We start from the raw sequence: 23,496 nt of genomic DNA on the forward strand, positions 1-23,496 counted from the left end.
CTGATTTTCTAACACTGGAAAATAACTCAAAATGTTAGAAATATTCCAGCGTTAGAAAATCAGCACTGCTCAGTGTTAGCCATTGTTAATCTTCAAAACTGACTACCGATAGCTGTGCAAGATCCAGGTCTATTGAGTAGCCAGAATGTCGGATGGGAATAGGACAACATTCCTCTTATAAAAGTCCAATAACTTGTCTTCTCAGTTCCTAGATGTTGATGGACCTCTTTTATGTCCTGCCCGATGCTGATGTCCTGCCTTAACTTTTTGGATGTGTCGCTGCCATCAAATTGAAAATGAACTAATATTTTCTAAAAATGGTAAATTTTCTCAGTTTTTATGACTGCATACATTGCTATGTTACATACTATTGGGCATGAATAACTAGAAGAAAAAAGAAGCCTCACTTCCTGCAGAAGTTTTCGGCCTCCCGCCAGGTATAATGTATTTGAGTGTACGAGTAATTTCTTGACACCACTGATCCCAGTCCGGATAAATTACAGCTGAAAAGGAGGAGAAGGAAGGTTCCAACCGAGCAGGTCTTCATCACTGTCATCAGACTTCTAACGTACAAAGAAAACATCACACTGAAACATATTGTATTATTGTAGTGAGTGAGAACACACAACATTAACTGAAGATGCCATTGCTATAACGCTCCACACCACCATCTCTCACCTGGAAGTGCAGGGCAGTTATGTAGCCGCTAAGACTGGTGGACCTAAATCTTCACCACCACCAGGTCTGGTATACATACAAGCGAAAAAGGGGAGTGGGTGGGTCAACGCTCAGGGCACAGAAACTAAGCTGGCTTCAAACACCATTTATTTCCATAAAAAAAACACAGCCAGAGTCACAAATACAAGATAAAATTCCCCGTATACAATAAAAATAGTGTTGCAACCCGCTAAAAACCCTGCCGGCAGAAATAACTATACAATATTAAAACAAGGCTAAATGAATGTTTTCCATATGCTAAAACTACCCTCCCATAGTCCCATAATCCCACAGTCCAGCCACACATGGGCGAATGGTCCTTATATGAAAGAGACAGGAGAGGAACTTCTCTTCCAGTATGGTAAAACTCGTCAGCAACAGACCAGGGAGGGGGCTCCTATCGCAGACCTGTCTCCTCCTGACAGCGCGTCGCCGCACAGTCCCGCCCCACTCCACACCTGAACACGGCCTCCCTCGTCTCACCGTCAGATGCAGGCAGAGGGGCATCCCTGCCCTGTCGTGCATTGCAGCCATCGCCACCCACTGTTGCCATTCCTGCCGTTAGGACTGGATCGCCGAACAACTCGCGGCGCCCCACAGTCAGGCAGCAGTTCGTTCCACACACGTGCGGGGTTGCACGCGTTCCTTTTTCGCCTCCTCTCCCTTCGTGCGTCACGCCTCTCTCCTTTGTCTCTGCGCTCGCTATCCCCTTTAACAGGTCAACCTGGTGGCTGCTAGGCCACCTTGGGGAACGCCCCCACCTCACAGGTGCCTACAATTGACTGTTTAGTCCACAGTGGGTTAAAGGAACATGGTACAACATTAACACAAATATAAATATGAGGATAAAACCATGCAGTATAAACATCAATAAACAAACATGCAATATAAATATCACTATAAAATCATGCAAATAAAATCAACACTATGTACCAATACACAGATTGATAAAACATAAAAACACAAATTTCCGCTGTGTGACAGTTACGCCAGGCTGCGCTTTGGGGTCCTTAAGGACTAGTAAAGCGCTACACAAATACAGGCCATTTAGCTCTGCTTTCAATATGATACTCCCGGACAGACTATAGTTAAACTGCTGGAAATCGGACTTCCTTCTACCACCTGCCTCTGGATCAGAGACTTCCTCTCAGACCGTGTACAGAGAGTTAGAGTGGGGCCTCATCTTTCCTCAGCCCTCAGCCTCAACACTGACTCTCCACAAGGCTGTGTACTGAGTCCCCTACTGTACACTCTGTACACACATGACTGTGCTAGTACCCAGCCAGACAACGCAGTCATCAAGTTTGCAGATGACACCACCGTGGTGGGGCTCATCTCAGGGGAGATGAGACGGCGTACAGAGCTGAAGTTCAGAGGCTGTCAGATTGGTGTGTAGATAACAACCTGGACCTCAATACCACCAAGACAAAAGAACTGGTAGCTGACTTCAGAAGGAGGAAGTCCGAGCTGCAGCCTGTCAGCATCAACGGGGAGTGCGTGGAAAGGATCTTCAGTTTCAAGTTTCTGGGTGTGCACATAGACACAGACCTCCAATGGAGCTCTAACACCTCTGCGGTTTTAAAGAAGGCCCAACAGCGTCTCCACTTTCTGAGAATCCTCAGAAAAATGGACCTGAAGTAGGAGCTGCTGACCGTCGTCTACCGCTGCTCCATTGAAAGTGTGCTGACATATTGCATCGGTGTATGGTTCTCCAGCTGCACCACAGCACACAGAAAGGCACTCCAGAGGGTCATGTGGGATTGAATAAAAGTATTTTATCAGTACAATATAATCTGCGGTATAATCATTGCTTTAACAATGTAACAGATAGCTTTACGATGGCCTTAAAATGTTTATGCATACTGTTATCATATTAACCTTTTATTCCAGATGATTCATTGTTATCTTTTGTTCATTTATATCTTTTCAGTAAGCTTTGAAGTAGTGGCATTCATTTACAGCATTTATTCCATATATTATATATATAGTTTTAGTAGACTGCTAACACATTTGAGAGTGACCTCTGTTTGACTGTGAGCGTTAGCGGGTGAGGTGAGAGGTGACACAGAGTGTCAATTGAGGTCAGGGCACACATACACACACACACCTGCATACACTGTAGGTGTCAGGGTCCTGGGTCTGAGCGACCCAGGGTCCCTGAGCAGTTATGTATTATATTATTATGTATATTTGGTGTTGCTGTCTTTCTCCCTGTTTGCGTGTGTGTGTATTTGTGTTTCGGCGGGCGCCTTCAGGCCTGGCCAGACCGTCAGCAGGGCCACACCCGAAGCCACACACCTGCTGCCGATCAGGCCTCGTCGGGGGAGCTATTTAGGAGAGTCTTGGAGCTCCCACCGACGCGGGATCATTGCATGAGACTCCACGTTAGTCTTCTGTTCAGTTTAGTCTGTGAGTGTATGCCTACTGGAATTACGTGTCTTGACGGCTGCCTCTGTCATTTTCCCCTCAGGAGGAGCGTGGAACATCGGAGGGCAGCAGGCACGGGATGTGTGTGGACACACGAGAGTGGAGAACACGGAGCACAGACTTTTTGGGAAGACACGACACGGGAGTCACGGGAGAGCACGGGGATTTACTGTTATTGTTTCTATCACTGTAAATAAACGCACTGTTTATACACAGAGTACCGCGCCTGGGTCCTCCTTCCCCACACATCCCCACGGTCTGCCAGCCAGACCGTGACAGTAGGTAGGCTATGTTCTAGGTGAGAGTTCAGAAATCTGCTGGTCACTGCATTTTTGTGCGTGCAGAATTGCTAGTGTGTTGCAGAGCATGGTTCGAGGTTTTGGAGAAGCGAGGGGAGACAGCCACCGGAAGACAGCCACCGGAAGACACCTGGCGCGGAGGCGAATAAGATGCTCTTTTGAACTTTTTTAAAATCGTTAATGAAACTTTTTTGGTTGTGAAACCTACGTATCTATTGTATCTGTTTGACGTTGAAGGGGCGTCATTAAATTTAAGCCCTAATGGTATAAAACATCTGCTTGTGTATTGTTAGTATGCTGTCTGCATACAGTTGTCTCTCCACGCGTGTATTTCATTAAAATCATCGTTTGACTCCACCCGGCTGGATCAGTGTTGTTATTGGATTACCTCCTGTATCCCTCCTTAATATTTGAACCCTTAACAGTCATTAATATGGCCCAAAAAATCATTGGACATCCTCTTCCCTCCCTGAAGGACCTGTACAGCACTCGCTGTCTCAAGAGGGCACACAGCATCCTACGGGACTGTACACACCCAGGACATCGGGTGTTCAAGCTGCTGCCATCTGGCAGGAGGTTCAGACTGCTGAGGTCCCGGACAAACAGACTCAAGGACAGCTTTTACAACAGGGCAATAGCCCTAATCAATGCAAATAGCTGACCTGACTGGCTACCTCCCTGGACTTTTTTGGGGGGGAGGTAACAATGTTTAAAACAAAAAATCATGTATAATTAGCATTAGCAATAGATTACAGTAATTGAAATGAATGAGTGTCAACCATGTTTATGATAGGGTGTTGCACTGAACATTGGTAATTATAAAATGCAATACTTCAAAAACTTCATGCTCACAATTTTTGCTTTACAAAAGAATCTACCTGACAGTGCCCTATCAAGTAAGCAATCTGTTTAGGAAAAATGTTTCACTGTGACAACTCTGTTTTCTAAGGGTTTGCATATTTTACTTTATACTCTGCAAAAGTCTCATTAATATCCATGTGGTCCAAGCACAGATTTATTACCTTTAGAGCTAGTTTTTGTCTGTTGCTGTGGCTCAGGAGGTAGAGCAGGTCATCCACTAATCATAAGGTAAGCTGTTAAAAAGTTTAGCAAATTCCTTTAAGATCACACCTAGCCTTTGTTTAAAAACTGAGAGTAAATATACTTCTTTTTTTTTTTTAATGAAACACTCTATTTTATTGTTTTAAGATTGTGATCAGACAGTCACACACACTCCAACCTTTCAGGCATAGGAAAGACAAAAAAAAAATCTTCATTCAAAATCTTTGCAATTTTACACTGAGGACCTTAATTCTGAAATTGTTCTGCAATTTATAGAAAGAGTTCTGTGCAGACTGTCTTTACTGCTGATAAACTCTTGTTTTCCAAGTATATTTACAATAACCATTGGTTAATATTTCTGTTTGAAATATTTTGTTTATAATCGTCATTATTTTGACATTGAAGCCATTTTGTTTGACATGTGTGAAGACATAATTGCAAATATTTACTCCATAATCTTCAGTTAATCAGTGTGCTCTTTAAAAAAAATATGTATACATGTCAGCCACACCAAAGGAAAGCTGACCCTTTATTTTAGGCTACAGCTGCTATTGCCATGTTTGCTAATTTTGGATCATTTACAATACAAAAGCATGAGGAATCAAACCCATAATGTAATTATTATATATATGTCTTTGAAAATTTTCAATAAACCCCCAAAATATTGGCTCAGCCCACTTTCTTTGCAGAATTAGAGATTGCAAGGGCAGAGTTTTATATTTAGCCATCATATTTTTTACATGTTATTCAAACTTATAACCATGAGACTAGACCAGTATTACAGATCTCACTTTAACATAAATTACTAAATGTGTCGTCCTACCACAAAAAACATAAATAAATAACAGGCTATGGAAAACCCCTTCTGATTAGCACATACGGATGTTTTCAAATCTGAGCTGGATATCTTAGAGTTAGGGTTAGGGTCATGACATTACCATTTAGAACATTATTATTATTACTATTTAACCTTTAACTTATTCTGGCAGGCTAATAGTTCAAAATGGGAGAGTATACTGCAGATGTGAGCTTGCTGTGCTTGGAGTTCTTCTACATTCAATCTACAGCAGGCGGTGCTGGACCAAGGTCAGGAAGATCGTGAAGGACCTCAGCCATCCCAACAACAGACTGTTCTCTCTGTTGAGGTCAGGAAAGCGATTCCGCTCCCTGAAGACCAACACAGAGAGACTGAGGAGGAGCTTCTTCCCGCAGGCGAAACGGTCTCTCAATCACACCACCACACAGTACTGACCCAGACATATAGTTCTTACACACACACTGAACATTCTGGATATTGTTTTCACTTCATCACTTAAATCACTTTAAGCATATTTGCACTGCACAAGACACTTACAAATGTGGATTGCACAACACTGGACATTATATTCTTCATTTCCATTTAATACTTGTACAGCTGCTGTTGTTGTGTATATATATATTTATATTTCTTCATACATTCTTATGTATTTCTATACTGTGTATTGTGTATTTTGTTGTACAGTTATTTTATTTTATTTTCAACTTTAATTTATATATTTTATTTTATTCCTTCCTAGTTAAATTTACCCTTTTTAATTTTTATATTTATTTCCTATCTTCATAGCCTTTTCTTTTTTCTTTAGGTCACGAGCAGTTGTGTAAGCATTTCACTACATATCGTACTGTGTATGACTGTGTATGTGACAAATAAAATTTGAATTTGAATTTGAATTCTAAAGCCAGTGCTGTTTTTCTTTTCCTGTGTCTTAGTGCCTATAGGGTTAACTTTTGTTCTTGCAAATCCTTCTTCGGGTTTATTTTATCAGGTGATGTCAGGTGCGTGCAGGATAAAACAACACACTGAGCTGCAGACAAGAAAAAATTGTGTTTGAAATTCAAAGGAGTTAAACCCTGCTCATGCGATTCTTTTTTTTTTTTGTTCTTCTAGTTTAAACAGTGGAAAGGCCTACAGTAGGGTGCTACATCTAGCCTCAATAGAATAGGCTCCAGCTCCCCGCGACCCTGATGAAGGATAAGCGAAAGAGAATTGATCGAAGAATGGTTTTGTGAAACCAGATGCTTAAGCACATCTTACACAAAAACGTACCTTCCACAGTTTGTACAGTGTACTTAAAGACGACCTGGGGCATTCTACTGTATTTTTTTCTCTGCATCTCTGTACTATTGTATAGTGTCTTTACCTTACAATATAAAGTGCCTTGAGGTACCTGTTTTTGTGATTTGGTGCTACATAAATAAAAAAGAATTAAATATAATGCACACCATGAAATCACAACATGAAGTCACAACACAACTGATTCCAGAAGCTGGATGGAATGAACCATTTCTAAACAACTGCAGATTCCAAGATCATCAGTTTAAACAACTGCACACAAGTTATTCAGACATGTACTCACTTTGGGTCTTCTTTCGGAATGTGTTACTGTTACTACCCCAAAGCCTGCCATTACCTGGAAACTGCTGAAATACCAGCATCACTGTCCACAGTGAAGCTAGTTTTACACCACCATGGACTAAGTGTGCGCCAAGAGAGAAAGAAGAATCTGTTCTAAAATTGACACCTTCAAAGTCAGCTGAAATCCCACATGGATGAAAAAAAACCTTTGGGAAAAAAGTTCTATGGTTGGATCAGAAAAAGCTTATTTGGTCACAATGAGAAGATGTATGTTTGGCGGAGTAAAAGTGAGGCTTTCAAATTTAAGAACATTATACCAATTGTCGAGCATGATGGTGGCAACATGATCTAATGCCGTTCTTATCTCAGTGGTGCTGATATATTGCAAAGATGTTAGAATAATGAAGGACTACCTCCAAGTTCTCCAACTTACAGATAAAACTGCAGCTACAGTTAAAAATTTGAAATAATTGGACCTTTAAACGGGACAATGATCCCAAACATCAAAACTGGGTTTTGGGATAAAGCAGGATAATATTAAGCTTCTGGGGAAAAAAATGAAGATATTAAACCAGAGTTATGCCAGAAGCTTGTTGATGACCATCATAACCTTCTGGTCAAGTTGCAGCTTGCTAGGGTCATTTAACCAAATATTTATCTATAATTTTGATCATATGTAGATCAGAGAGAATCCAAAATAAATTCAAACTTGTGCACCCATGTCTTATTTTTTTAAAGTCACTAAGATGGATGCTGTACAATCCCATGATCCTATAAAAAAATTCAAATGAATCATTAAAACAGAAAGTACACCATGACGTTCATGCCCATGATAAGCCAAAGTAAACTCTTGAGCACAAATGTATGCATTTGGGAAATTCAAGTGGTTTGTCTTTTGTAAATTTTGTAAATTTTGTAAATTATTTTTGGGACCACCCTAATGGTGATGATTTTAGAGATGTTGAGGGCCCTACTTCCTATAGCACATAAAATATTTTCTCTCTGCACAGTCTCTGTTCTCCATACTGCCTGTGCTGTTTGTGGATAAGACTCCACAGCGCTGTACCATTGGGGGGCAGAGGGGCAGGTCAGAGTACAACATATCTGCGCCATTCACCCACAGCCATTTACCAGCCAGGAAACGCAGACCTGTCCACACCTAGGGGGGGAAAGCAGCTAGTGAAAATACATATATATATATAATATATTCATAGTCAATTATTCCACTGAGATTTTTATGTTGCCACAATGCAACATAAAAATCTCTTGCAGCTGAAAAAGCATTTTCCATAATATGCTATTAAAGTGTTATAAATGGCAAAAGACTGCAAATAAGGTTAAATATGGCCATGTAAATCATTTATACATATAGCCAGAATATGTTACTATTCTGCACTACACATATCTTGTATGGATTTCGCTTTTGATTCTGATTGATTTGATTCTTCAGTGGTTAGATGTTGGCTGCATGTTCTCATTCTAACCAACAACATGAACGCAAATCTCATGTAAACATTTCATGCATGAGTCACTGAATTTGAACCCACCTCTTCAGCATTGGCCTCCACCAACTTTTGCATTACATAATCGTAGTCTTCAGGCTGTATGCTGACCAAGTCGTAGCTTGTGGGTGAACTGAGTGCTCTGCAATGTTCCAGTGCTTCCTCCCAGGTTTTGTTCTCCTCTACGAGAACTAGGTTATCCTCCTCTACGAGAACTAGGTTGTCCTGTCCTGTCCTGTCCAGCCCTGTAGCAAAGGAAGGGAAACCGAGAGGAGCAGTCTTGGGTAGTCATGTTTTTGCTGAGAGACGAGATGGAGACACAGTTTTTACTGTTATCTGGCTCATCCGGTGCCCAGTTTGTGTAGTTTGACAAGCCTGCACTCCATTTCCACGTTTGCCCTGCAGAACACAATGAATTTTTTCCACACATAGATAAGGTTAATATATGTTTACTGTTTCTCAAGTAATCAATCTGTTCCACCGCCTGCTTTAAGGCTAAAATGGGCAGGGAAAAAATGCCCAACTCTACAGATTTGAATAAGTTACTTAGCTTAATTACCAGATTACTTAGTAATAGTACTTAATAGTTTATCATAAACTAAACAATCATGAATCTCACTTGTAAGACATGCTTAAGGATGAAGATTTTGCAAGCTATTATATTTTCAGCTACTGATATTGACTTAAACTGTGAAAAAAAAGCAAAGTAAAAAAAATGTGTGACCGAGTTATGGAACTACATTTTAGTTTACAAAACTGTAACAGGAGTGTTTGTCTTTACCATCTCTCTGGAGTCCAATCCAGATGGGAAAGTCCTGATCACCAAATAATGAATTCAGTTGGTCATAGTCTGACGAAGTTAGCAGACCACCTTTCTTCTTGCAGTATTTATGGGCATCATCAAATTTCATTGGCTGAGTTATAAGTTCAGTTGAACCTTCACACATGAAGAAGAATTTTTTGTTGCATTCAGCTCCATAAACCCTTTCAAGAGAAAGAATCAATACAACATGAAAGAATCTGATGCATTTAAAACTTAAGAGCCGCACTGTTATCTGAAGTATCTGGAGACACTGCAGCTCTCCAGCCTAAGTCAGGAAATGTGGCTAACTGGCAGCAGATTGTGGTTCTCTCAGCTAAAGGGAGTGGTTGAGAAAAATGAATCAAAGTGTTCAGCTGTGTTATAGGATTTATTGGTCGTGTAGTGACGCAAAAAATTTCCAGTGGTTCTGTTTATTACCCACTTCTTACTAGAAAACAAAAACTGAAGACTCTCTCAAAGTCTCTTTTAAAGTTAGCACACACACCAATTTCATATAACAGATTTTTCAAAGTTTGTCCAAATACAGCCATTAATGTAAATCTAAAAGCTGTAACTTATTTGTAAATATTTACTAAAAATGCAAAAAGTATTTTTTAACACGTCTTTAAACAAGAATTATCAACAACAATCTCACATACCTGCCACTGTCAGAATGAACAGCACCACATGTTCTTTTTTCATCTGGATGACATTGTCCCCTGAACAAGTCCAAAAAATTATTGTTTGACCAACAGACCCATGCATAATATTCCCTCAAGTCCATTGCATCTGCATCGGATTTTGTATAGATGGTAGCCAAATCAGTCTGGCCGTAAAGTCTGTTGGAGGGGAGAGAAAGTTTGTAGTGATTGCTCAGAAAAAACCATTTTCTATTGCCTATTCCTTTGCTTATTCCCCCCCCCCATCTGAAGTCTAAATTTTTGCATACCTCAAGTTTAACTGTAGCTGGTGTTGTACTACAAGTGTAATACTCTTCCCTCCTTCGGCTAAGGTATTTTGTGTTTAATGTAAGAAAAAACGCACTATTAGTGATGTTTTTAGCCATTGAGCATATAAATGACCAGAGGTATCATTTTATATTGTAAAGTCTACATTGAGGATTTTGATAGTGATAATGAATATTAGTGCATTGAGGTTTTGATTAAAGCTTTAAAGTGGAAATGAAACACCAAATGTATAAAGGGTATTTACACCATGGAAACCTGCTCTCAATAACTCCCATAGATGTAACTCTGTGAAGCTGGATTTAAGAAATAAGGGCTTAAAGTTTTAAAAACATGTTTAGCACCATCTTCTGTCAGTACAGAATGTTTCGTCACCGTGTTGGTTGGTGTCAGTTGACTTACATTAGTTTGTGTTAGTTAACTAGTAAAAGAAAGCTGCACTGATATGGAAAAATTCACCTGTTAGCCATAATGTTCGGGCTTGTAAAACGCTTTATAAATTAGCAGGGTGTGGAGGAGAGCCCGTTTGAGCTAGGTGACAGGCAGCTCATCAGCCCAACAAGCTGGAGTCAGGAATCAATTTTCACAGGCATTGTGGTGCAATCTGCTGATGTGATCAGCGCTATTTTATATAGCAAAATCTTTACCCCACCCCCCAAGCATATCAAAACAGTTTACAACATAACAGCTTACTACATGCACACCAAACATAACATGTTCCTTACCAAAGCACAATCGGGAATCCCAGTAAAAATAGGCCGACATGTGCGATGGGGAGGGGGGGAAAAGCAGCCCCTTGCTTTGCCAGCTTTGCAGATTAAATTCAGTTCAATTCAATTCAATTCAATTCAATTCAATTTTATTTATATAGCGCCATATCACAACAACAGTCACCTCAAGGCACTTCATATTGTACAGTATATCCTATAATAATATATACAGAGAAAAACCCAGCAATCATATAACCCCCTATGAGCAAGCACTTTGGCAACAGTGGGAAGAAAAAACTCCCTTTTAACAGGAAGTAAGCTCCGGCAGAACCAGGCTCAGGGAGGGGCGGCCATATGCTGTGAGAGAAGGAAAACAGGATAAAGACATGTTGTGGAAGAGAGACAGAGATTAATAACAGGTACGGTTCAATGCAAAGATTTCTATTTACACATAGTGAGTGAGAAAGGTGACTGGAAAGGAAAAACTCAATGCATCATGGGAATCCCACCGGAGTCTACGTCTATTGCAGCATAACTAAGTCTGTGAAGGTTCTCAGTCATCCAGGTCATTGTAGTCAAAGGAGCTTGCAAAGAAAAGCGTCTGGACTTCTTTAAGTTACTTGAAGACGTTTCACCTCTCATCCGAGAAGCTTCTTCAGTTCTTTTTTTTTTTTTTTTTTTCTTTCTAAATCATTTAGAAAGCTTCTTCAGTTCTAAGGTCAAATGGTGGAGAGTCCCAGATATAAACCTAGTGGGAGTAACCCCCCACAGAGGGACAAAAGGACCCCCTGATGATCCTCTAATCACCTGAGCCAAGGTGTGAAACTGGGTGTGGGTCCCAATCAGCCAGAGTTTCGGGTGTGTTCATTGTGAAAAAGGAATGCCCGAGGAATGCCGGGAGGAATGCCCAGACCTCTACATTGGAGAGACCAAACAGCCACTTCACAAGCGCATGGCACAACACAGAAGAGCCACCTCCACAGGACAAGACTCAGCAGTCCATCTGCATCTTAAGGATAAAGGACACTCTTTCGAGGATGCCAATGTTCACATTTTGGACAGAGAGGACATATGGTTTGAAAGAGGAGTGAAAGAAGCCATCTATGTCCACTGTGAGCGACCATCTTTAAACAGAGGCGGGGGTTTACGACACCAACTCTCTGCCATCTATAATCCAGTTTTGAGATCCCTTCCCAGACGCCTTAACGCCCACTCACATCCTGGGCCATCTGACCTCAGGAATTCGCATGATAAGGTGGGGCCAGGTTTCACAATGAACACACCCGAAACTCTGGCTGATTGGGACCCAATGCATGTAACAGTGAGAAACGCACTGTCTTGGCGAAAGAAAGCGTTTTTGTACAACTTCATATAAATAGCTGTAACTTTTGATAGAAGACTCGGATACACATGTTTATGGCTTTATCTTATAGAACTCAAGGTCCCCGTGCTGGGAAAACAGGTTTTGCAGCTGTTTGAGCTAAGATTTCCAAGTCATTCACATAATGAAAACCTATACTTTGTTTCGGTCGAGTTCCCCATTCAAAATGCATGCAACAGTGAGAAACGCACTGTCTTGGCGAAAGAAAGCGTTTTTGTACAACTTCATATAAATAGCTGTAACTTTTGATAGAAGACTCGGATACACATGTTTATGGCTTTATCTTATAGAACTCAAGGTCCCCGTGCTGGGCAAACAGGTTTTGTAGCTGTTTGAGCTAAGATTTCCAAGTTATTCACATAATGAAAACCTATACTTTGTTTCGGTCGAGTTCCCCATTCAAATGCATGTAACAGTGAGAAACGCACTGTCTTGGCGAAAGAAAGCGTTTTTGTACAACTTCATATAAATAGCTGTAACTTTTGATTGAAGACTCAGACAAACATGTTTATGGCTTTATCTTATAGAACTCAAGGTCCCCGTGCTGGGAAAACAGGTTTTGCAGCTGTTTGAGCTAAGATTTCCAAGTCATTCACATAATGAAAACCTATACTTTGTTTCGGTCGAGTTCCCCATTCAAAATGCATGCAACAGTGAGAAACGCACTGTCTTGGCGAAAGAAAGCGTTTTTGTACAACTTCATATAAATAGCTGTAACTTTTGATAGAAGACTCGGATACACATGTTTATGGCTTTATCTTATAGAACTCAAGGTCCCCGTGCTGGGAAAACAGGTTTTGCAGCTGTTTGAGCTAAGATTTCCAAGTCATTCACATAATGAAAACCTATACTTTGTTTCGGTCGAGTTCCCCATTCAAAATGCATGTAACAGTGAGAAACGCACTGTCTTGGCGAAAGAAAGCGTTTTTGTACAACTTCATATAAATAGCTGTAACTTTTGATAGAAGACTCGGATACACATGTTTATGGCTTTATCTTATAGAACTCAAGGTCCCCGTGCTGGGAAAACAGGTTTTGCAGCTGTTTGAGCTAAGATTTCCAAGTCATTCACATAATGAAAACCTATACTTTGTTTCGGTCGAGTTCCCCATTCAAAATGCATGCAACAGTGAGAAACGCACTGTCTTGGCGAAAGAAAGCGTTTTTGTACAACTTCATATAAATAGCTGTAACTTTTGATAGAAGACTCGGATACACATGTTTATGGCTTTATCTTATAGAACTCAAGGTCCCCGTGCTGGGCAAACAGGTTTTGCAGCTGTTTGAGCTAAGATTTCCAAGTTATTCACATAATGAAAACCTATACTTTGTTTCGGTCGAGTTCCCCATTCAAATGCATGTAACAGTGAGAAACGCACTGTCTTGGCGAAAGAAAGCGTTTTTGTACAACTTCATATAAATAGCTGTAACTTTTGATAGAAGACTCGGATACACATGTTTATGGCTTTATCTTATAGAACTCAAGGTCCCCGTGCTGGGAAAACAGGTTTTGCAGCTGTTTGAGCTAAGATTTCCAAGTTATTCACATAATGAAAACCTATACTTTGTTTCGGTCGAGTTCCCCATTCAAATGCATGTAACAGTGAGAAACGCACTGTCTTGGCGAAAGAAAGCGTTTTTGTACAACTTCATATAAATAGCTGTAACTTTTGATAGAAGACTCGGATACACATGTTTATGGCTTTATCTTATAGAACTCAAGGTCCCCGTGCTGGGAAAACAGGTTTTGCAGCTGTTTGAGCTAAGATTTCCAAGTTATTCACATAATGAAAACCTATACTTTGTTTCGGTCGAGTTCCCCATTCAAAATGCATGTAACAGTGAGAAACGCACTGTCTTGGCGAAAGAAAGCGTTTTTGTACAACTTCATATAAATAGCTGTAACTTTTGATAGAAGACTCGGATACACATGTTTATGGCTTTATCTTATAGAACTCAAGGTCCCCGTGCTGGGAAAACAGGTTTTGCAGCTGTTTGAGCTAAGATTTCCAAGTTATTCACATAATGAAAACCTATACTTTGTTTCGGTCGAGTTCCCCATTCAAAATGCATGTAACAGTGAGAAACGCACTGTCTTGGCGAAAGAAAGCGTTTTTGTACAACTTCATATAAATAGCTGTAACTTTTGATAGAAGACTCGGATACACATGTTTATGGCTTTATCTTATAGAACTTAAGGTCCCCGTGCTGGGAAAACAGGTTTTGCAGCTGTTTGAGCTAAGATTTCCAAGTCATTCACATAATGAAAACCTATACTTTGTTTCGGTCGAGTTCCCCATTCAAAATGCATGTAACAGTGAGAAACGCACTGTCTTGGCGAAAGAAAGCGTTTTTTGTACAACTTCATATAATAGCTGTAACTTTTGATAGAAGACTCGGATACACATGTTTATGGCTTTATCTTATAGAACTTAAGGTCCCCGTGCTGGGAAAACAGGTTTTGCAGCTGTTTGAGCTAAGATTTCCAAGTCATTCACATAATGAAAACCTATACTTTGTTTCGGTCGAGTTCCCCATTCAAATGCATGTAACAGTGAGAAACGCACTGTCTTGGCGAAAGAAAGCGTTTTTGTACAGGAGAATTGCTTTGATTACAGTGTGGGTAGGAAGTAAAAAAAAAAAAAAAAAACCTTCAAAATAAAAGCATACTAAAAAACCAAACCAATAAAAGACAGAACAAAAGATTAAAACTACTTCTACCCCATAACCTAGTCATATTTCATATTCATATTGCATCTGAACAAACCACATCTGAGCAACAAAGTGGAGATGTTTATGCCGACGTGGTATGCTTGGGTGTGAAACAAGCCTGAATTATTACCCCTCCACCATGGTGCATGGTGTCGGGTTTTTGTCCATAGTGGGTGAAAACCATCTGCAGTCACTGACATGACCACAAACTGCTTCTATAGTCAAACGTGAGGCCATCTGTCTGACAGCTAGAGATCGGCTGAAACTTGGTTATGAAACAACAATGAACAATGAACCCAAGCTCACCAGCAAATCTGGATGGATCAAAAGAAAGAATCAAGGTGCTGCAATGGTGCTGTCAAAATCCAGACAACCTGTGTAAAATGCTGCATCAAGACAGAGAGACCTGTGCCTGCAGACACCAATGTACTGGAATTCAAGATGGGAACCTCAGACAATGCAGAAGACAAATACGCTCCAATTATGAGTTCTTACAATTTATTATCAAAAAGGTTAGAATTTGAGATGAGCTTCACATGGCGCTATGGACCTCCCCTCTCTGCCTCAGAGACAAAAGGCTGCCGCGCCCTAGTAGTAAATGCTTTTTATTATGTGTGATAATCTGTGTGGTATCTGAGTATAGCAATCTACTTCTAATACTACTCTACACGCTTAACTGTGTGCAATAAAGTATAAAATACAAATATGTGATGCTAATAATAAGACATTAGCCTTAAAGATAAAAATACATCCCAACAACCACTCCGACATGAAGCTAGGACAGGCTTTAGGGGAGTAGATGAGGACAACCGTGAGCTGTGTTGACCCAGCCAGAGTGACATCAAGGCACTGAAAAGAGGTGACACTGGGTGAAGGAAGTCAGCTTGGTCTGTGACAGATTAGAGCAAACACTTCTTAATGTACACAAATCCCGGGGACTGACTTGGTGAGTGACATAAAGTCTTGCTGATTTTGCCATGTCTCTGATGGGCGAAGGAAGTCAGTAAGAATATCACAGATTAGTAGCGTTTTCATGTTGAGTGAAGAGCATTCGACAGCATGAAAGATGCACTATAGACAGCTGATGTTGAGATAGATGTGGAGGACATGGTGCTGTTGATGGAAGCCAGTTGTTGTAAATTGCTCAGTTTTCCCTTTAGGTTTGTTGTGGTGTCGTTGCTGCCAGACAGTACAGAGCGGATAACAGTCAGTGCCTGTGAAGCAGCACGGAGGGATGTTCAAATGAGAATCCGAATCTTTACAGTCATTAAGCATCAGATGTTCAACCAAATACCAACTATACAGATGTACATGGTTTACACAGAGTGTGTGTGTGTGTATTGTATGTGTATGAGAGGTACTGATGAGTGAGTCTGGGTGGGGCATGTGTGTGTGTTCGGTACAGTGATTCATGGTGGAAAGAAACTGCTCCTGAGTTCTGGTTTGTATTCACCTGTATCGCTCCCAAAGTGCAGCAGGTTGAACAGGTGAGCTGCAGGATGGTTGGTGCTCTGTGACTGCCTTAGCTCTGCTGACACCTAGATGTCTGCAAAATAGGGGAGGGGCAGCCAATGACCTTCTGTGCTGTGGTGAGCACTCCCTTAGTCTCGGTGAAGTGTATAAATTACACTGTGAGACAGTATTTAAGGCCTTGGGGAGTTTCAAGGAATTTAATGACAGCACTGAGTGAGGTGGTAGGACAGACTGAACCCTTACCCTGATACTCTATTTTAGGGGCACCATCCCACATGGCAAAATTGGTATGGTCTGGATTTGGCCCACACAATGTGCTTACACATGGCCCACATACTGCAAAGAATGACTGCCCTTTGGTGGCCCATATCTGGATGACGTACCACTTACCATGCCAGAAGTCAGCCAGCAGTGCCGGCTTGACACCAGATCCAGGCCAGACCTGTCTGCTATATGGGATGTCTGCTGAGAAGGAGTGCCCCTGAGCTGATGAAGCCACATGCAAGGAAAGAGAGACCTGGAGTCAGATAGTGTCAGCAGCAAATAGTAAAGCCAGAAACGGAACGGAGAGATCCCGGGAGAAGCACTGAGTGACTGAGTGAAATCAAACAGTAGAATCATTTGCTTGCTGCGTATCAGTTGTTTGACAGGCAATCTGTCAACAGCACCCAGGTAAAGCTGATTTGTGTACACACAACGTGTACACACAGACATTGATCTGGTGTCAAGCTGGCACTGCTGGCTGGCTTCTGGCATGGTCAGTGGTATCTCATCCAGATATGGGCCAGGCCTGGTGTAGATGCCACTGTTTATGTGATGGTATACCACTTCTGGCCCGATTGTGGTTTGGTTTATGTGGCCCAGGCTCATAGAAAACAGGTCTGGGCCGGATCTGGCATCAAGCTGGCACTTCTGACTGACCGGTGTCATGGCAGGGTGTATGTCAACCAGATGTGGGCCAGGTCTGGCAATGATGGCACTATTTATGTTCCTATTTTCCTATTTTAATTAGAAGACCCAAATGCCATGTTGCAATAGTATACTGCTATGGTAGCCAACGTTTCAAATTCAGGTTTGACAGGTTTGTGAGTGAACACTTTATCCAAAACCTTGTGAGGGTTTATTCATGTTTACCACCAGGTGGCTGTAGCTTAGGAGGTGGAGCGGGTCACCTACGGATCGGAAGGTTAGTGGTTCGATCCCTGGCGTCTGCATGTTGACAGTGTGAATGTTTATGAATGTAGTTAGGAAGCACTTAGTTTAGAGGAAGTGTGTGAATGTGACATGTTGTATAGAGCACTGGGAGAGCACAAAAGCGCTATATAAGAATCAGTTCATTCACTGTCTGAACAGAGTTTTGTCATGTTACTTTTGCACTGTTATGTTCTGACACATGTTGTTATTACATGGCTTGATTAAGGTACACATTAGGCTAACATCTGGAGCCAGAGCTGAAACTGTTCTGGGCCAGTGTGTGTCTACAACAAGCCCGTGGCTGCACACAACTTACACATGGCCCAAATACCTCAAAGAATGACGGCCTTTGGTGGCCCAGATCTGGTTTGCCAGAGATAATCCACACATGGACAGCACAGGACCACCAGTGTGTCTGCAACTGGCCATGTGCTGGCCCATGTACATGTGCTTTATTGAGCAGAGGGACCATGTTTCTTCCATTTGTGAATAATTGCACCAATTGTCGTCACCTTCTCACCCAGCTGTGTAGAGCCCATTCCAACCTTGTGTAGGTCCACAGTCTTGCCCCTGACATCCTTGGAAAGCTCTTTGGTCTTGGCCATGGTGCTCAGTCCAGAATCTGGACTGATTCTATGGAAAGCTGTTATTTATACAGGTACCGAGTTGAGAAGGCTCCCAGTGTCAGCTCGTTACATCGTCACTCTATTAACATCTTACCTGTGGTGACCTTTTTCTTAGATCAGTTACAGCATACAAAAAGATGCACTGACATTTTCAACAAACTTTCATTAGAGACTGTTGTTTTAATAACTTTGTTTTATGCATCTTCACAAGTGTCTCACATTGATGAAGTGTGCTTATTTTGCATTCCCAAGGTCACACTGACTGTTCAGTGCTTTCAGAAACCTGCATAGTAGCTGGTTATAAAGTGTTTTAAGGAAAGTAATGGAATTTAACTTGCACTTGTGTAGCATAGCCTTGAGTGTTAATTAGCTTCAGTTAGAGGGAGTTAGAGGAACTCAGGGTTCAATTAGTGGGTTTATCCTTGAACAAAAGGCAAACAACACCTTCTTAGTTTTCTCTTCAAAACAAAACAAACAGAAACTCTGGAAGAAGAGACTTCGTGTGAAAATGACGTCGCACCATGGCTCTAAAATGATACCTTTTCTCCCTGAATGTGAGTGCTTTGAAAGATTTAATATTATACAGACACAAGTGGTTTGGAATAGCACAGCCTCTAATTAATACACTCAAATTAATTAAAACAGAGTGGGTAGAATCTGTCTCCACCTTCAGGTTTCTTGGGACCCACATGTCCACCAGTCTCACCTGGACTAACATCATCGCCCTGGTAAAGAAGGACCAGCAGTGGCTGCACTGTCCTGAGGAATAATAACCTTGACCAGACGCTGCTGCTGGCCTTCTACCAGATGTTTGGTATGCAGGGGCCATGACTGAGAACAGGAAGGTTGTGCAGTAATTAACACCTCCCAAAATATCATTGGGGTGTTAACAGGGTAAGCCCCGGGCCTCTTCCAGCTCGTCTGAGGGAACACCAAGGTATTGCCTGGAAAGCTGAAAGATGGAATCTAGCATGTATTGGAACACTTTACATAGAAGCCAAACCGCCTCGACTGGCTCCATTCAGTTTGGAGGAGATTTGGCTCTACTTTGAACGCCTCCTAAATGAATGAGCTCCTCGGCCGTGTTGGTCACACATGGCTGTGTATTCTTGAAAATGCCAAGCTGCCAACCTTGGAGTAAACATGCATGTTTTTCACTCTGCTCCACAAAGCTTTCTTTATACGTGCATTTGAAAGACTGAAGTTGCACACAGAGTAAGAAATGTTGCTTTAGTTTCTCATTCTGACTCTTTCTTTTCCATAAATATGTCCTTCGAGATTCATTAGAGATTTATGTTGAAACTCTTACATGCCCTCATAAAACGGAGGCTATTTTTTGAAGTTGCACCTTTCAATTTTCTTGACATTTTTAATCTGCACCAAAGAGATCTTTGTTATGTTTGTTTGTTTTTTTTCTTATGCTGATTATGATAGGCCATACTGAGAAACATGTATATACAGGGTGGGCCATTTATATGGATACACCGTAATAACATGGGAATGGTTGGTGATATTAAAGTCCTGTTTGTGGCACATTAGTATATGTGAGGGGGCAAACTCCTCAAGATGGGTGGTGACCATGGTGGCCATTTAGAAGTCGGCCATCTTGGATACAACTTTTGTTTTTTCAATAGGAAGAGGGCCATGTGACACATCAGACTTATTGGTAATGTCACAAGAAAAACAATGGTGTGCTTGGTTTCAACGTAACTTTATTCTTTCATGAGTTATTTACAAGTTTCTGACCACTTATAAAATGTGTTCAATGTGCTGCCCATTGTGTTGGATTGTCAATGCAACCCTCTTCTCCCACTCTTCACACACTGATAGCAACACCGCAGGAAAAATGCCAGCACAGGCATCCAGTATCCGTAGTTTCAGGTGCTGCACATCTCGTATCTTCACACAATTGCCTTCAGATGACCCCAAAGAGTAAAAGTGAAGAACCGGGGCGAACAGAGAGCCTTGGGGGCCATAAATAGCAACTGCATGACGACCGGCATCTCACATGTTTAGGGCTGTTCTTTATAGCCGGAAGCGCCCGGCCTGGCCCCAAGGCTGTGCAGCTGGGAGCTAAGATGCCAGATTCAGTGCATAAAGAAAAACCATACTTTGTTCCGGCGAGTTCCCATTCAAATTGAACAGTGCGAAAACGCAGCTATGGCGAAAGAAAAGCGTTGTTTTTGATTATCCACACCATAAACCTGTAACTTTTGTAGAACATCAGGCACCAGGTTCTGGCTTTCTCTATAGAAATGTCCCGGTTATCGTGTGGGCAAACGTGTTTTGCAGTGTTTGCGCTAATTCCAAGTATTCCATAATGTGAAAACCTCTTTGTGTCGGCGAGTGTCCTCATTCAAACTGCAGTACATGAGTAATGCACATGTCTGGCAAAAGCGTTTTTCTACAACTTCATATAAATAGCTGTAACTTTTGATAGAAGACTCGGATACACATGTTTATGGCTTTATCTTATAGAAGTCAAGGTCCCCGTGCTGGGAAAACAGGTTTTGCAGCTGTTTGAGCTAAGATTTCCAAGTTATTCACATAATGAAAACCTATACTTTGTTTCGGTCGAGTTCCCCATTCAAAATGCATGTAACAGTGAGAAACGCACTGTCTTGGCGAAAGAAAGCGTTTTTGTACAACTTCATATAAATAGCTGTAACTTTTGATAGAAGACTCGGATACACATGTTTATGGCTTTATCTTATAGAAGTCAAGGTCCCCGTGCTGGGCAAACAGGTTTTGCAGCTGTTTGAGCTAAGATTTCCAAGTTATTCACATAATGAAAACCTATACTTTGTTTCGGTCGAGTTCCCCATTCAAATGCATGTAACAGTGAGAAACGCACTGTCTTGGCGAAAGAAAGCGTTTTTGTACAACTTCATATAAATAGCTGTAACTTTTGATAGAAGACTCGGATACACATGTTTATGGCTTTATCTTATAGAACTCAAGGTCCCCGTGCTGGGAAAACAGGTTTTGCAGCTGTTTGAGCTAAGATTTCCAAGTTATTCACATAATGAAAACCTATACTTTGTTTCGGTCGAGTTCCCCATTCAAAATGCATGTAACAGTGAGAAACGCACTGTCTTGGCGAAAGAAAGCGTTTTTGTACAACTTCATATAAATAGCTGTAACTTTTGATAGAAGACTCGGATACACATGTTTATGGCTTTATCTTATAGAACTCAAGGTCCCCGTGCTGGGGAAAACAGGTTTTGCAGCTGTTTGAGCTAAGATTTCCAAGTTATTCACATAATGAAAACCTATACTTTGTTTCGGTCGAGTTCCCCATTCAAATGCATGTAACAGTGAGAAACGCACTGTCTTGGCGAAAGAAAGCGTTTTTGTACAACTTCATATAAATAGCTGTAACTTTTGATAGAAGACTCGGATACACATGTTTATGGCTTTATCTTATAGAACTCAAGGTCCCCGTGCTGGGCAAACAGGTTTTGCAGCTGTTTGAGCTAAGATTTCCAAGTTATTCACATAATGAAAACCTATACTTTGTTTCGGTCGAGTTCCCCATTCAAATGCATGTAACAGTGAGAAACGCACTGTCTTGGCGAAAGAAAGCGTTTTTGTACAACTTCATATAAATAGCTGTAACTTTTGATAGAAGACTCGGATACACATGTTTATGGCTTTATCTTATAGAAGTCAAGGTCCCCGTGCTGGGAAACAGGTTTTGCAGCTGTTTGAGCTAAGATTTCCAAGTTATTCACATAATGAAAACCTATACTTTGTTTCGGTCGAGTTCCCCATTCAAATGCATTGTAACAGTGAGAAACGCACTGTCTTGGCGAAAGAAAGCGTTTTTGTACAACTTCATATAAATAGCTGTAACTTTTGATAGAAGACTCGGATACACATGTTTATGGCTTTATCTTATAGAAGTCAAGGTCCCCGTGCTGGGCAAACAGGTTTTGCAGCTGTTTGAGCTAAGATTTCCAAGTATTCACATAATGAAAACCTATACTTTGTTTCGGTCGAGTTCCCCATTCAAAATGCATGTAACAGTGAGAAACGCACTGTCTTGGCGAAAGAAAGCGTTTTTGTACAACTTCATATAAATAGCTGTAACTTTTGATAGAAGACTCGGATACACATGTTTATGGCTTTATCTTATAGAAGTCAAGGTCCCCGTGCTGGGAAAACAGGTTTTGCAGCTGTTTGAGCTAAGATTTCCAAGTTATTCACATAATGAAAACCTATACTTTGTTTCGGTCGAGTTCCCCATTCAAATGCATGTAACAGTGAGAAACGCACTGTCTTGGCGAAAGAAAGCGTTTTTGTACAACTTCATATAAATAGCTGTAACTTTTGATAGAAGACTCGGATACACATGTTTATGGCTTTATCTTATAGAAGTCAAGGTCCCCGTGCTGGGAAAACAGGTTTTGCAGCTGTTTGAGCTAAGATTTCCAAGTTATTCACATAATGAAAACCTATACTTTGTTTCGGTCGAGTTCCCCATTCAAATGCATGTAACAGTGAGAAATGCACTGTCTTGGCGAAAGAAAGCGTTTTTGTACAACTTCATATAAATAGCTGTAACTTTTGATAGAAGACTCGGATACACATGTTTATGGCTTTATCTTATAGAAGTCAAGGTCCCCGTGCTGGGCAAACAGGTTTTGCAGCTGTTTGAGCTAAGATTTCCAAGTTATTCACATAATGAAAACCTATACTTTGTTTCGGTCGAGTTCCCCATTCAAATGCATGTAACAGTGAGAAATGCACTGTCTTGGCGAAAGAAAGCGTTTTTGTACAACTTCATATAAATAGCTGTAACTTTTGATAGAAGACTCGGATACACATGTTTATGGCTTTATCTTATAGAAGTCAAGGTCCCCGTGCTGGGCAAACAGGTTTTGCAGCTGTTTGAGCTAAGATTTCCAAGTTATTCACATAATGAAAACCTATACTTTGTTTCGGTCGAGTTCCCCATTCAAATGCATGTAACAGTGAGAAACGCACTGTCTTGGCGAAAGAAAGCGTTTTTGTACAACTTCATATAAATAGCTGTAACTTTTGATAGAAGACTCGGATACACATGTTTATGGCTTTATCTTATAGAAGTCAAGGTCCCCGTGCTGGGCAAACAGGTTTTGCAGCTGTTTGAGCTAAGATTTCCAAGTTATTCACATAATGAAAACCTATACTTTGTTTCGGTCGAGTTCCCCATTCAAATGCATGTAACAGTGAGAAACGCACTGTCT

At 41.1% G+C, this 23,496-nt stretch overlaps 2 long non-coding RNA genes across 2 annotated transcripts; one reads left to right on the forward strand and one right to left on the reverse strand.

The window, feature by feature from the left end:
• Nucleotides 1-6,170: 6,170 nt before the first annotated feature.
• Nucleotides 6,171-10,975, reverse strand: LOC120729284. Its single transcript, XR_005694880.1, has 4 exons — nucleotides 9,864-10,975; nucleotides 9,184-9,386; nucleotides 8,448-8,801; nucleotides 6,171-8,059 (listed from the first exon to the last, which is right to left on the reverse strand). It is a non-coding gene; the product is annotated as an uncharacterized LOC120729284 (long non-coding RNA).
• Nucleotides 10,976-21,364: 10,389 nt separating this feature from the next.
• LOC120729285 lies at nucleotides 21,365-22,058 on the forward strand. Its single transcript, XR_005694881.1, has 3 exons — nucleotides 21,365-21,464; nucleotides 21,703-21,723; nucleotides 21,960-22,058. It is a non-coding gene; the product is annotated as an uncharacterized LOC120729285 (long non-coding RNA).
• Nucleotides 22,059-23,496: the final 1,438 nt, after the last annotated feature.

Source organism: Simochromis diagramma, unplaced genomic scaffold, assembly GCF_900408965.1.
Source record: "Simochromis diagramma unplaced genomic scaffold, fSimDia1.1 OVJJ01000299.1, whole genome shotgun sequence".
NCBI lineage: Eukaryota > Metazoa > Chordata > Actinopteri > Cichliformes > Cichlidae > Simochromis > Simochromis diagramma.